The sequence below is a fragment of the Salmo salar genome, chromosome ssa27 (assembly GCF_905237065.1).
Source record: "Salmo salar chromosome ssa27, Ssal_v3.1, whole genome shotgun sequence".
In the NCBI taxonomy this organism is placed as follows: domain Eukaryota; kingdom Metazoa; phylum Chordata; class Actinopteri; order Salmoniformes; family Salmonidae; genus Salmo; species Salmo salar.
The window spans coordinates 42,048,526-42,061,090 of NC_059468.1; positions in this window are offsets into that span (position 1 = coordinate 42,048,526).

Here is a 12,565-nt window from a genome sequence, read left to right on the forward strand (position 1 = left end):
ATATTGACGAGTCAGTGTTACAGAAGACGGTTCAATGTGGGCAAGAGGCCAGAGGAGAGGACATTTTTAACATGGCGAAGGAGGAAATCATTGTAACCTGTTTGGGTGCATGAACCGCTAGCGGGACACCTACGACAACATCCGGTGAAATTGCAGAACGCGAAGTTCAAAATATAAAAATCATAATTTTAAACATTCATGATAGTACAAGTGTCATACATCATTTAAAAGCTTAACTTCTTGCTAACATGGTGGGAGGAGAAGCATATTCTAACATAGCAGACGAGAAGACCATTCTAACATGGCCAGGGGAGAGGACATTCTAAGATGGCAGAGGAAAATACTATTCTAACATTGAGGAGAAGAAGAATGTTCTAACATGATGGTACAAAAGGACCATTCTAACATGGTAGGAGGAGAAGACCATTCTAACATGGCAGGAGGAGAGGACCATTCTAACATGGCAGGAGGAGAGGACCATTCTAACATGGCAGGAGGAGAGGACCATTCTAACATGGCAGGAGGAGAGGACCATTCTAACATGGCAGGAGGAGAGGACCATTCTAACATGGCAGGAGGAGAGGACCATTCTAACATGGTGGCTGGAGAAACATATTCTAACATGGCGGAGGAAAAAAACACTCTATCATGACCAGAGGAGAAGACCATTCTAACATGGTGGGAGGAGAAGATTCTTCTAACATGGCAGGAGGAGAGGACCATTCTAACATGGTGGAAAGAGAAGACCATTCTGAAATGGCAAATTGGAGAAGACCATTCTGACAGGGCACATAGGAGAAGATCATTCTAATGTGGCCAGAGGAGAAGACCATTCCAACATGGCGGAGGAGAGGACCATTCTATTATGGCCAGAGGAGAAGACCATTCTAACATGCTGGGAGGAGAAGACTCTTCTAACATGGAGGTAGGAGATAAATATTCTAACATGGTGGAGGAGAAGACCATTCTAACATGGAGGTAGGAGATAAATATTCTAACATGGTGGAGGAGAAGACCATTGTAACATGCTGGGAGGAGAAGACTCTTCTAACATGGCCAGAAGAGAAGTCCATTCCAACATGGCGGAGGAGATGACAATTCTAACATGGTGGAAAGACAAGCACATTCTAACATGGCCAGAAAATAAGACCATACTAACATGGTGGGAGGAGAAGACCATTCTAACATGGCAGGAGAAGAGGAACATTCTAACATGGCAGGTGGAGAAGACCATTCTAACATGGCAGAGGAGAAGATCATTCTTACATGGCAGGAAGGGAAGACCATTCTAACATGGTGGGAGGAGAAGACCATTCTAACATGGTGGGAGGAGAAGACTCTTCTAACATGGCCAGAGGAGAGGACCATTCTAACATGGCAGGTGGAGAAGACCATTCTAACATGGCAGAGGAGAAGATCATTCTTACATGGCAGGAGGAGAAGGCCATTCTGAAATGGCAAATTGGAGAAGACCATTCTAACATTGCCAGAGGAGAAGACATTAACATGGCAGAGGAGAAGACCATTCTAACACGTGGGAAGAGAAGACTCTTCTAACATGGCAGGAGGACAGGAACATTCTAACATGGCTGGAGGAGAGGAACATTCGAACATGGCAGGAGGAGAAAACCATTCTAACATGGTGGGAGGAGAAGCATATTCTAACATGGCAGACGAGAGGACCATTCTATCATGACCAGCAGAGAAGACCATTCTAACATGGTGGGAGGAGAAGACTCTTCTAAAATGGACAGAGGAAAAGACCATTCTAACATTGGGGAGGACCCCACCATTCTAACATTGTGGGAGGAGAAGACCATTCTAACATTGTGGGAGGAGAAGACCATTCTAACATTGTGGGAGGAGAAGACCATTCTAACAAGGACTGAGGAGAAGACCATTCTAACAAGGACAGAGGAGAAGACCTTTCTAACATGGCCAGATGGGAAGACCATACTAACATGGTGGGAGGAGAAGACCATTCTCACATGGCCAGATGGGAAGACCATACTAACATGGTGAGAGGAGAAGACCATTCTCACATGGCCAGATGGGAAGACCATTCTAACGTGGCGGAGGAGAAGACCTTTCTAAAATGGTGGGAGTAGAGGACCATTCTAAAATGGCCAGAGGAGAAGACCATTCTAACCTGGCAGAGGTGAAGACCATTGTAATATGGCAGAGGAGAAGACCATTGTAATATGGCAGAGGAGAAGACCATTGTAACATGGCAGAGGAGAAGACCATTCTGACATGTTGGGAGGAGATGACCATTCTGACATGGCAGGAGGAGAGGACCATTCTAACATGGTGGGAGGAGAAGCCCCTTCTAACATGGACAGAGTAGAATACTATTCTAACATGGCAGATAAGAAGACCATTTAAATATGTTGGAAAAGACCATTCTAACATGGCGGAGGAGAAAACCATTCTAACATGGAGGTAGGAGATGAATATTCTAACATGGAGGAAGAGAAGACCATTCTATCATGGCGGAGGAGAAAACCATTCTAACATGGAGGTAGGAGATGAATATTCTAACATGGAGGAAGAGAAGACCATTCTATCATGGCGGAGGAGAAAACCATTCTAACATGGAGGTAGGAGATGAATATTCTAACATGGAGGAAGAGAAGACCATTCTATCATGGCGGAGGAGAAAACCATTCTAACATGGAGGTAGGAGATGAATATTCTAACATGGAGGAAGAGAAGACCATTCTAACATGGCCAGATTGAGAAGACATTACATTACATTTTAGTCATTTAGCAGACGCTCTTATCCAGAGCGACTTACAGTACTGAATGCATAAAATTCATTTCATGCATTTTTTGTTTTTTTATGTTGTACTGGCCCCCCGTGGGAATCGAACCCACAACCCTGGCATTGCAAACACCATGCTCTACCAACTGAGCCACAGGGAAGGTAGACCATTCTAACATGCTGGGAGGAGAAGACTCTTCTAACATGGCCAGAGGAGAGGACCATTCTAACATGGCAGGTGGAGAAGACCATTCTAACATGGCAGAGGAGAAGATCATTCTTACATGGCAGGAGGAGAAGGCCATTCTGAAATGGCAAATTGGAGAAGACCATTCTAACATTGCCAGAGGAGAAGACATTAACATGGCAGAGGAGAAGACCATTCTGACAGGGCACATAGGAGAAGATCATTCTAATGTGGCCAGAGGAGAAGACCATTCCAACATGGCGGAGGAGAGGACCATTCTCTCATGGCCAGAGGAGAAGACCATTCTAACATGGAGGTAGGAGATAAATATTCTAACATGGTGGAGGAGAAGACCATTGTAACATGCTGGGAGGAGAAGACTCTTCTAACATGGCCAGAAGAGAAGTCCGTTCCAACATGGCGGAGGAGATGACAATTATAATATGGTGGGAAGACAAGCACATTCTAACATGGCCAGAAGATAAGACCATACTAACATGGTGGGAGGAGAAGACCATTCTAACATGGCAGGAGAAGAGGAACATTCTAACATGGCAGGAGGAGAGGAACATTCTAACAAGGTGGGAGGAGAAGCATATTCTAACATGGCAGACGAGAGGACCATTCTATCATGACCAGCAGAGAAGACCATTCTAACATGGTGGGAGGAGAAGACTCTTCTAAAATGGACAGAGGAGAAGACCATTCTAACATTGGGGAGGAGACCCCCATTCTAACATTGTGGGAGGAGAAGACCATTCTAACATTGTGGGAGGAGAAGACCATTCTAACATTGTGGGAGGGCAGGACCATTCTAACATTGGGGAGGAGACCCCCATTCTAACATGGTGGGAGGAGAAGACCATTCTAACATTGTGGGAGGAGAAGACCATTCTAACATGGACAGAGGAGAAGACCATTCTCACATGGCCAGATGGGAAGACCATACTAACATGGTGGGAGGAGAAGACCATTCTCACATGGCCAGATGGGAAGACCATACTAACATGGTGGGAGGAGAAGACCATTCTCACATGGTGTCACGTCCTGACCAGCAGAGGGCGTAATTGTGTTAGTCTTGGTCAGGATGTGGCAGGTGGTTTGTGTTTGTTAAATGTTTGTGTTGTTGATTGGGACTTCCAATTGAAGGCAGGTGTGTATAGTTGCCTTTGATTGGAAGTCCTATATAGGTGTGTGTGTTTTTCTTTGGGGTTGTGGGTGGTTGTTTTGCACTGCGCTTTTTAGCCTGCAAACTGTTGCTGCTGTCGTGTTTATTGTTTCCTGTGGATGCTTTACTCCTTTTGTTGGGTAATTAAAGATGAGTATTCACATACCTGCTGCGCCTTGGTTCATTTCTGAAGACAGCCGTTACACATGGCCAGATGGGAAGACCATTCTAATGTGGCGGAGGAGAAGACCTTTCTAAAATGGTGGGAGTAGAGGACCATTCTAAAATGGCCAGAGGAGAAGACCATTCTAACCTGGCAGAGGTGAAGACCATTATAATATGGCAGAGGAGAAGACCATTGTAACATGGTCAAGGAGAAGACCATTCTGACATGTTGGGAGGAGAGGACCATTCTAACATGGTGGGAGGAGAAGGCCATTCTAACATGCCTTTATGGTTGAGAATCCAACATCAGAGGTGTATTCGTTAGCTGGCTTCGGCAGCAAAATGTTATATTTTTTGCAAAGCATTTCACAAAGGAAACAAAAACAAGTCTCAATTGGACAAAGTCAGGTCCCTCCCATTTCCGTTCCTTTTGCTCTGTTCGCTTCCGCTTGCTTCCTAAAGTTAACGGTAAACGGTTTCTCTTGCGAAACGTTTTACAGAAGACCAAATGTTTTGCACCGTAATCAGACTAATGAATATACCCCAGTTTATGCTACTGTGAACTCATGACTCCGTTACAAAACAAACACAATGGGTCCATTGAGTTGGATAGTGTGAACACTATCTGTGTTGGTGTCCCTGCATGACAAGTTGGTTTTTCCTCGAGCTCTGATGAAGTAGCTGCTGCCTCTAACAGAAGAACAAAGAGGCTGGCACAGTCAGGAGGGAAGAGAACGAGCTCTATATCAACACAACTATTAAACTCAGATTCAGTTAGCTAACACCACGACTTCATTGCATTTGATGGTCAGGCTTTTCATCGTGTTTTGTCACTTTTATGCTCCCTTGATCATATATCTGACTCATACTGGTTACAGTAGTACTGGTATTTATTCAGCCTGTCTGTTTCTTTCACGATTTTATATATATATATATATATATATATATATCATTTTTTTCTTTGGTCTACAAAAAAAAAATGAATCAGCAGATTGCCCACTTTAATCTTTCTATCTAATATTTTCAATGAAATCATGAATCCATCTACTGTACATGTACATACGGGACAGCATATAGGCCCAGAGAATCAATCTCAGTTTCAAGAGCTGTCTGTGATGCTTTCAACTTGTCCAACACACAATCATATCCATATCTCTTGAATCAGTGTGAACCAGCAGTCGTAGTGCAGGCTGTTTTCAGTCAGTACAACATATACGTAATAATATCCATAACGTCGTCCATAGGCTGCAGTTGCTAGTGCATAGAGGCTGAGAACATTGTGGGACTGTTTGGAACTTAGGGGGTGACATTTACTGAGAGACACGCAATTCAATTCAAATTCCTTCCGAATCACACGGCTATAGGGGGTGGTTCTAAATCGAGGCGGGAGAGGGTAGTCACTGGTAAACACAAACACAAAGTCATAAACCCTGCCTATTTCTACTATTTAAATTTAATTATTACATTTTTGTAGCCAATTTTGACTTTGGCTGCGGAATCAGACTTTGTGGCTATGGAAGCTAGTGGAAACTGAGAGGGAGTGAGCTTGAATGGCGAGAATCGGCAATAAAAATACAGGTTCTATCACATTAATCATATTTTTTGGGGGGGAAGCCCAATTGATTCTGACTTCGGGCATAAGTTTCTATGTGAAAACTATTTATACGATTTCAAAACTTCCTTGTTTTCCTCCCTTGTACTGCTTGTGCTTTAAAGTCCACCATGTATAGGGGAGGGTCTAAGGGTTGGGCTAGATAGTGATGGACTGAGAGAACAGCCAACTAAAACCAGCGGATGTTTCGCCACTCCTGCTACAGATTCCCATTCAAGTTCCATTCTGAGGCGCTGTGAAACAAGATGGTTCAACAGAGAGAGAGAGAGCCGGCTAAGGGATGAGATTATAATCTCCAAAATCTGTTGAATCAGTCAAAATGGCGCCGAAAGAAGTGGCAGCAGTTTTACGGGCGCCCAAACAATTGTGCTATTATGTGGGTTTTTTCACGTTATTTGTAACTTGTTTTGTACATAATGTTTCTGATACGGTTGCATAATGTTTCTGCAACCGTATTTTACGGCAAAAAAGAGCTTCTGGATATCAGGACAGCGATCACCAAACTTGGATTAGACAAAGATTTTTTCTTCAACAAGCAAGACGCACAGGACATTCTCCAAACACCTGACAGGGCCAACATCCCTGTTATTTGCAAGAGGAAGCGACGCAGGTACGGAGGAGAAAGAGCCGGATGCCTGGTCAGGACCCAGAAAAGGCGAGTGGGAGAGCTGTCGTTACAGTCAATACTACTCGCCAACGTGCAATCATTGGACAATAAACTAGACGAGGTACGATCGCGAAAATCCTACCAACGGGACATCAAAAACTGTAATATTCTATGTTTCACGGAATCGTGGCTGAATGACGACATGGATATTCAGCTAGCGGGATATACGCTGCACCGGCAAGACAGAACAGCACACTCCGGTAAGACGAGGGGGGGGGGCGGTCTGTGCATATTTGTAAACAACAGCTGGTGCACAAAATCAAAGGAAATCTCTAGATTTTGCTCGCCTGAAGTAGAGCATATTGTGATAAATGGCCACACTACTTGCCTAGAGAGTTTTCAGCTACACTTTTCATGGCTGTTTATTTACCACCACAGACAGATGCTGGCACAAAGACCGCTCTCAACCAGCTGTATAAGGAAATAAGAAAACAGGAAAACACTCATCCAGAGGCGGCGCTCCGAGTGGCCGGAGACTTTAATGCAGGGAAACTTAAATCAGTTCTACCTAATTTATATCAACATGTTAAATGTGCAACCAAAGGGAAAAAAAATCTAGATCTCCTGTACTCCACACAGAGATGCGTACAAAGCTCAACCTCGCCCTCCATTTGGTAAATCCGACCACAACTCTATCCTCCTGATTATAGCTTACAAGCTAAAATTAAAGCAGGAAGCACCAGTGACTCGGTCCATAAAAAAGTGGTCAGATGAAGCAGATGCTAAACTACAGGACTGTTTTGCTATCACAGACAGGAACATGTTCCAGGATTCTACCGATGGCACTGAGAAGTACACCACATCAGTCACTGGCTTTATCAATAAGTGCATCGAGGACGTCGTCCCCACAGTGACTGTACGTACATACCCCAACCAGAAGCCATGGATTTCAGGCAACATTCGCAATGAGCTAAAAGGGTAGAGCTGCCGCTTTCAAGGTGCGGGACTCTAACCCGGAAGCTTATAAAAAATCCTGCTATGCCTTCCGACAAACCATCAAACAGGCAATGCGTCAATACAGGGCTAAGATTGAATCATACTACACCGGCTCCGATGCTCGTCTTATGTGGCAGGGCTTGCAAACTATTACAGACTACAAAGGGAAGCACAGCCGCGAGCTGCCCAGGGACACGAGCCTACCAGATGAGCTAAATCTCTTCTATGCTCACGTCGAGGCAAGCAACACTGAGACACGCATGAGAGCATCAGCTGTTCCGGACGACTGTGTGATCACTCTCTCTGTAGCCAATGTGAATAAGACCTTTAAACAGGTCAACATACACAAGACTATGGGGCCAGACGGATTACCAGGACGTGTGCTCCGGGCATGTGCTGACCAACTGGCAGGTGTCTTCACTGACATTTTCAACAGGTCCCTGATTGAGTCTGTAATACCAACATGTTTCAAGCAGACCACCATAGTCCCTGTGCCCAAGAACACAAAGGCAACCTGCCTAAATAACTACAGACCCGTAGCACTCACGTCCGTAGCCATGGAGTGCTTTGAAAGGTTGGTAATGGCTCACATCAAAACCATTATCCCAGAAACCCAAGACCCACTCCAATTTGCATACTGCCCAAACAGATCCACAGATGATGCAATCTCTATTGCACTCCACTCTGCCCTTTCCCACCTGGACAAAAGGAACACATGTGAGAAAGCTATTCATTGACTACAGCTCAGCGTTCAACACAATAAAACACCTCAAAGCTCATCACTAAGCTAAGGATCCTTGGACTAACCACCTCCCTCTGCAACTGGATCCTGGACTTCCTGACGGGCCACCCCCAGGTGGTGAGGGTAGGTAGCAAAACATCTGCCACGCTGATCCTCAACAATGGAGCTCCCCAGGGGTGCGTGCTCAGTCCCCTCCTGTGCTCCCTGTTCACCCACGACTGCATGGCCAGGCACGACTCCAACACCATCATTAAGTTTGCAGACGACACAACAGTGGTAGGCCTGATCACTGACAATGACGAGACAGCCTATAGGGAGGAGGTCAGAGACCTGACCGTGTGGTGCAAGGACAACAACCTCTCCCTCAACGTGATCAAGACAAACGAGATGATTGTGGACTACAGGAAAAGGAGAAACGAGCACGCCCCCATTCTCATCGACGGGGCTGTGGTGGAGCAGGTTGAGAGCTTCAAGTTCCTTGGTGTCCACATCACCAACAAACTAGAATGGTCCAATCACACCAAGACAGTCGTGAAGAGGGCACGACAAAACCTATTCCCCTCAGGAAACTAAAAAGATATGGCATGGGTCCTGAGATCCTCAAAAGGTTCTAAGCTGCAACATCGAGAGCATCCGGACTGGTTGCGTCACTGCCTGGTACAGCAATTGCTCGGCCTCTGACCGCAAGGCACTACAGAGGGTAATGCGTATGGCCCAGTACATCACTGGGGCTAAGCTGCCTGCCATCTAGGGCCTCTACACCAGGCGGTGTCAGAGGAAGTCCCTAAAAATTGTCAAAGACCACAGCCACCCCAGTCATAGACTGCTCTCTACTACCGCATGGCAAGCTGTACCGGAGTGCCAAGTCTAGGACCAAAAGGCTTCTCTAAAGTTTTTACCCCCAAGCCATAAGACTCCTGAACAGGTACAGTGAGGGAAAAAAGTATTTGATCCCCTGCTGATTTTGTACATTTGCCCACTGAAAAAGAAATGATCAGTCTATAATTTTAATGGTAGGTTTATTTGAACAATGAGAGACAGAATAACAACAAACAAATCCAGAAAAACGCATGTCAAAAATGTTTTAAATTGATTTGCAGATGCTTATGGCTGTATACAGCTCGTTGATTGCGGTCTTAGTGCCAGCGTTGGCTTGTGGTGGTAAATAGACAACTACAAAAATATAGATTAAATCTTTCTTGGTAAATAGTGTTGTCTACAGCTTAACATGAGATACTCTACCTCAGGCGAGTAAAACCTTGAGACTTCTTTAATATTTGATTTTGCGTACGTGCTGTTACTGACAAATAGGCACAGACTGCCACCCCAGCTGTTCTGTCTTGCTGATGCACGGAAAAACAAACCAACTGTATATTATCCATGGCCTCCATCATTCTTAAATGACAAAAGTTTGGAACCACCAAGACTCTTCCTAGAGCTGGGCGCCTGGCCAAACTGAGCAATTGGGGGAGAAGGGCCTTGGTCAGGTAGGTGACCAAGAACCTGATGTTCACTCTGACAAAGCTCTAGAGTTCCTCTGTGGAGATGGGAGAAACTTCCAGAACGACAACCATCTCTGCAGCACTCCACCAATTAGGACTTTATGGTAGAGTGACCAGGCAGAAGCCACTTCTCAGTAAAAAGAACATAACAGCCCACTTGGAGTTTGCCAAAAGGCACCTAAAGACTCTCAGACCATGAGAAATAAGATTCTTTGGTCTGATGAAACCAAGATTGAACTCTTTGACCTGAATGCCAAGCGTCATGTCTGGAGGAAACCTGGCCCCATCCCGACGGTGAAGCATGGTGGTGGCAGCATCATGCTGTGGGGATGTTTTTCTGCGGGAGGGACAGGGAGATTAGTCAGGATCAAGGTAAAGATGAACGGAGCAAAGTACAGAGAGATCCTTGATGAAAACCTGCTCCAGAGTGCTCAGGACCTCAGACTGGGGCAAAGGTTCACTTGGTTCTTGGGGACCTTCAACGCTGCAGAAATGTTTTGCTACCCTTCTCCAGATCTGTGCCACAGGACAATGACCCTAAGCACACAGCCAAGACAATGCAGGAGTGGCTTCATGGCAAGTCTCTGAATGTCCTTGAGTGGCCCAGTCAGAGCCAGGACATTGAACCCGATCGAATATCTCTGGAGAAACCTGAAAATAGCAGTAAAGCAGCGCTCCCCATCCAACTGACAGAGCTTGAGAGGATCTGCAGAGAAGAATGGGAAAAACACCCCAAATACAGTTGTGGCAAGCCTGTAGCATCATAGCCAAGAAGACACAAGGCTGTAATCGCTGCCAAAGGTGCTTCAGCAAAGTACAGAGTAAATGGTGTGAATACTTACAGTACCAGTCAAAAGTTTGGACACACCTACTCATTCAAGGGTGTTTCTTTATTTGCACTATTTTCTACATTGTGGAATAACAGTGAAGACATCAAAACTACGAAATAACACATATGGAACCAAATAAGTGTTTAACAAATCAAAATAGATTTTAGATTCTTCAAGTTAGTCACCCTTTGCCTTGATGACAGCTTTGCACACTCTTGGTATTATCTCAACCAGCTTCATGAGGAATGCTTTTCTAACAGTCTTGAAGGAGTTCCCACATATGCTGAGCACTTGTTCGCTGCTTTTCCTTCACTCTGCGGTCCAACTCATCCCAAACCATCTAATTTGGGTTGAGGTCGGGTGATTGTGGAGGCCAGTTCATTTGATGTAGCACTCCATCACTCTCCTTGGTTAAATAGCCTTTACACAGCCTGGAGGTGTGCTTTGGGTCATTGTCCTGTTGAAAAACAAATGATAGTCCCACTAAGCCCAAACCAGGAAGGATGGCGTATCGCTGCATAATGCTGTGGTAGCCATGCTGGTTAAGTGTGCCTTGAAGTCTAAATAAATCACTGACAGTGTCACCAGAAAAGCAACCCCACACATCACACCTCCTCCTCCATGCTTCACGGTGGGAACCACACATGCAGAGATCATCCTTTCACCTACTCTGCGTTTCACAAAGACACGGCCGTGAATTTGTGAAACGCAGAGTAGGTGAACGGATGATCTCTGCATGTGTGGTTCCCACCGTGAAGCATGGAAGAGTCTCTTTTTATTATTGGTGTCCTTTAGTAGTGGTTTCTTTGCAGCAATTTGACCCTGAAGGCCTGATTCATGCAGTCTCCTCTGAACAGTTGATGTTGAGATGTGTCTGTTACTTTGTACTCTGTGAAGCATTTATTTGGGCTGCAATCTGAGGTTGCAGTTAACTAAATTATAATGAACTTACCCTCTGCAGCAGCGGTAACTCTGGGTCTTCCTTTCCTGTGGTGGTCCTCATGAGAGCCAGTTTCATCATAGCACTTGATGGTTTTTGCGACTGCTCTTGAAGAAACTGTCAAAGTTCTTGAAAATGTCCTGATTGACTGACCTTCTTGTCTTAAAGTAATGATGGACTGTCATTTCTCTTTGCTTATTTGAGCTGTTCTTGCCATAATATGGACTTGGTCTTTTACCAAATAGGGCTATCTTCTGTATTCTGTATATCTTCTGTAAATAGGTCTCTATGTAGTTTTGTGTTGTCTCCCTTGTTGTGATGTGTGTTTTGTCCTATTTATATTGTATTTATTTATTTATTTTAATCCCAGGCCCCCATCCCCGCAGGAGGCCTTTTGTCTTTTGGTAGGCCGTCACTGTAAATAAGAATTTGTTCTTAACTGACTTGGATAGTTAAATAAATGTTAAATAAAAAAAATGAATACAAAAATACCACCCCTACTGTGTCACAACACAACTGATTGGCTCAAATGCATTAAGAAGGAAAGAAATTCCACAAATTGACTTTTAACAAGGCACACCTGTTAATTGAAATGTATTCCAGGTGACTACCTCATGAAGCTGGTTGAGAGAATATCAGGAGTGTGCAAAGCTGTCATCAAGGCAAAGCGAGGCTACTTTGAGGAATCTCAAATGTAAAATATATTTTTATTTGTTTAACACTTTTTTTTGTTTACTACATGGTTCCATATGAGTTATTTCATAGTTTGATGTCTTCACTATTATTCCACAATGTAGAAAAAAATAATAATAACGAAAAACCCTGGAATGAGTAGGTGTGTCCAAACTTTTGACTGGTACGGTATGTAAATGTGATATTGCATTTTTTTTTAATGTTTTATGAATGATCATATGTTTCTAAAAACCTGTTTTTGCTTTGTCTTTATGGGTTATTGTGTGTAGATTGATGAGGGGAAAAAACAATTTAATCAATTTTAGAATAGGGCTGTAACCTAACAAAATGTGGGAAAAGTCAAGGGGTCTGAATAATTT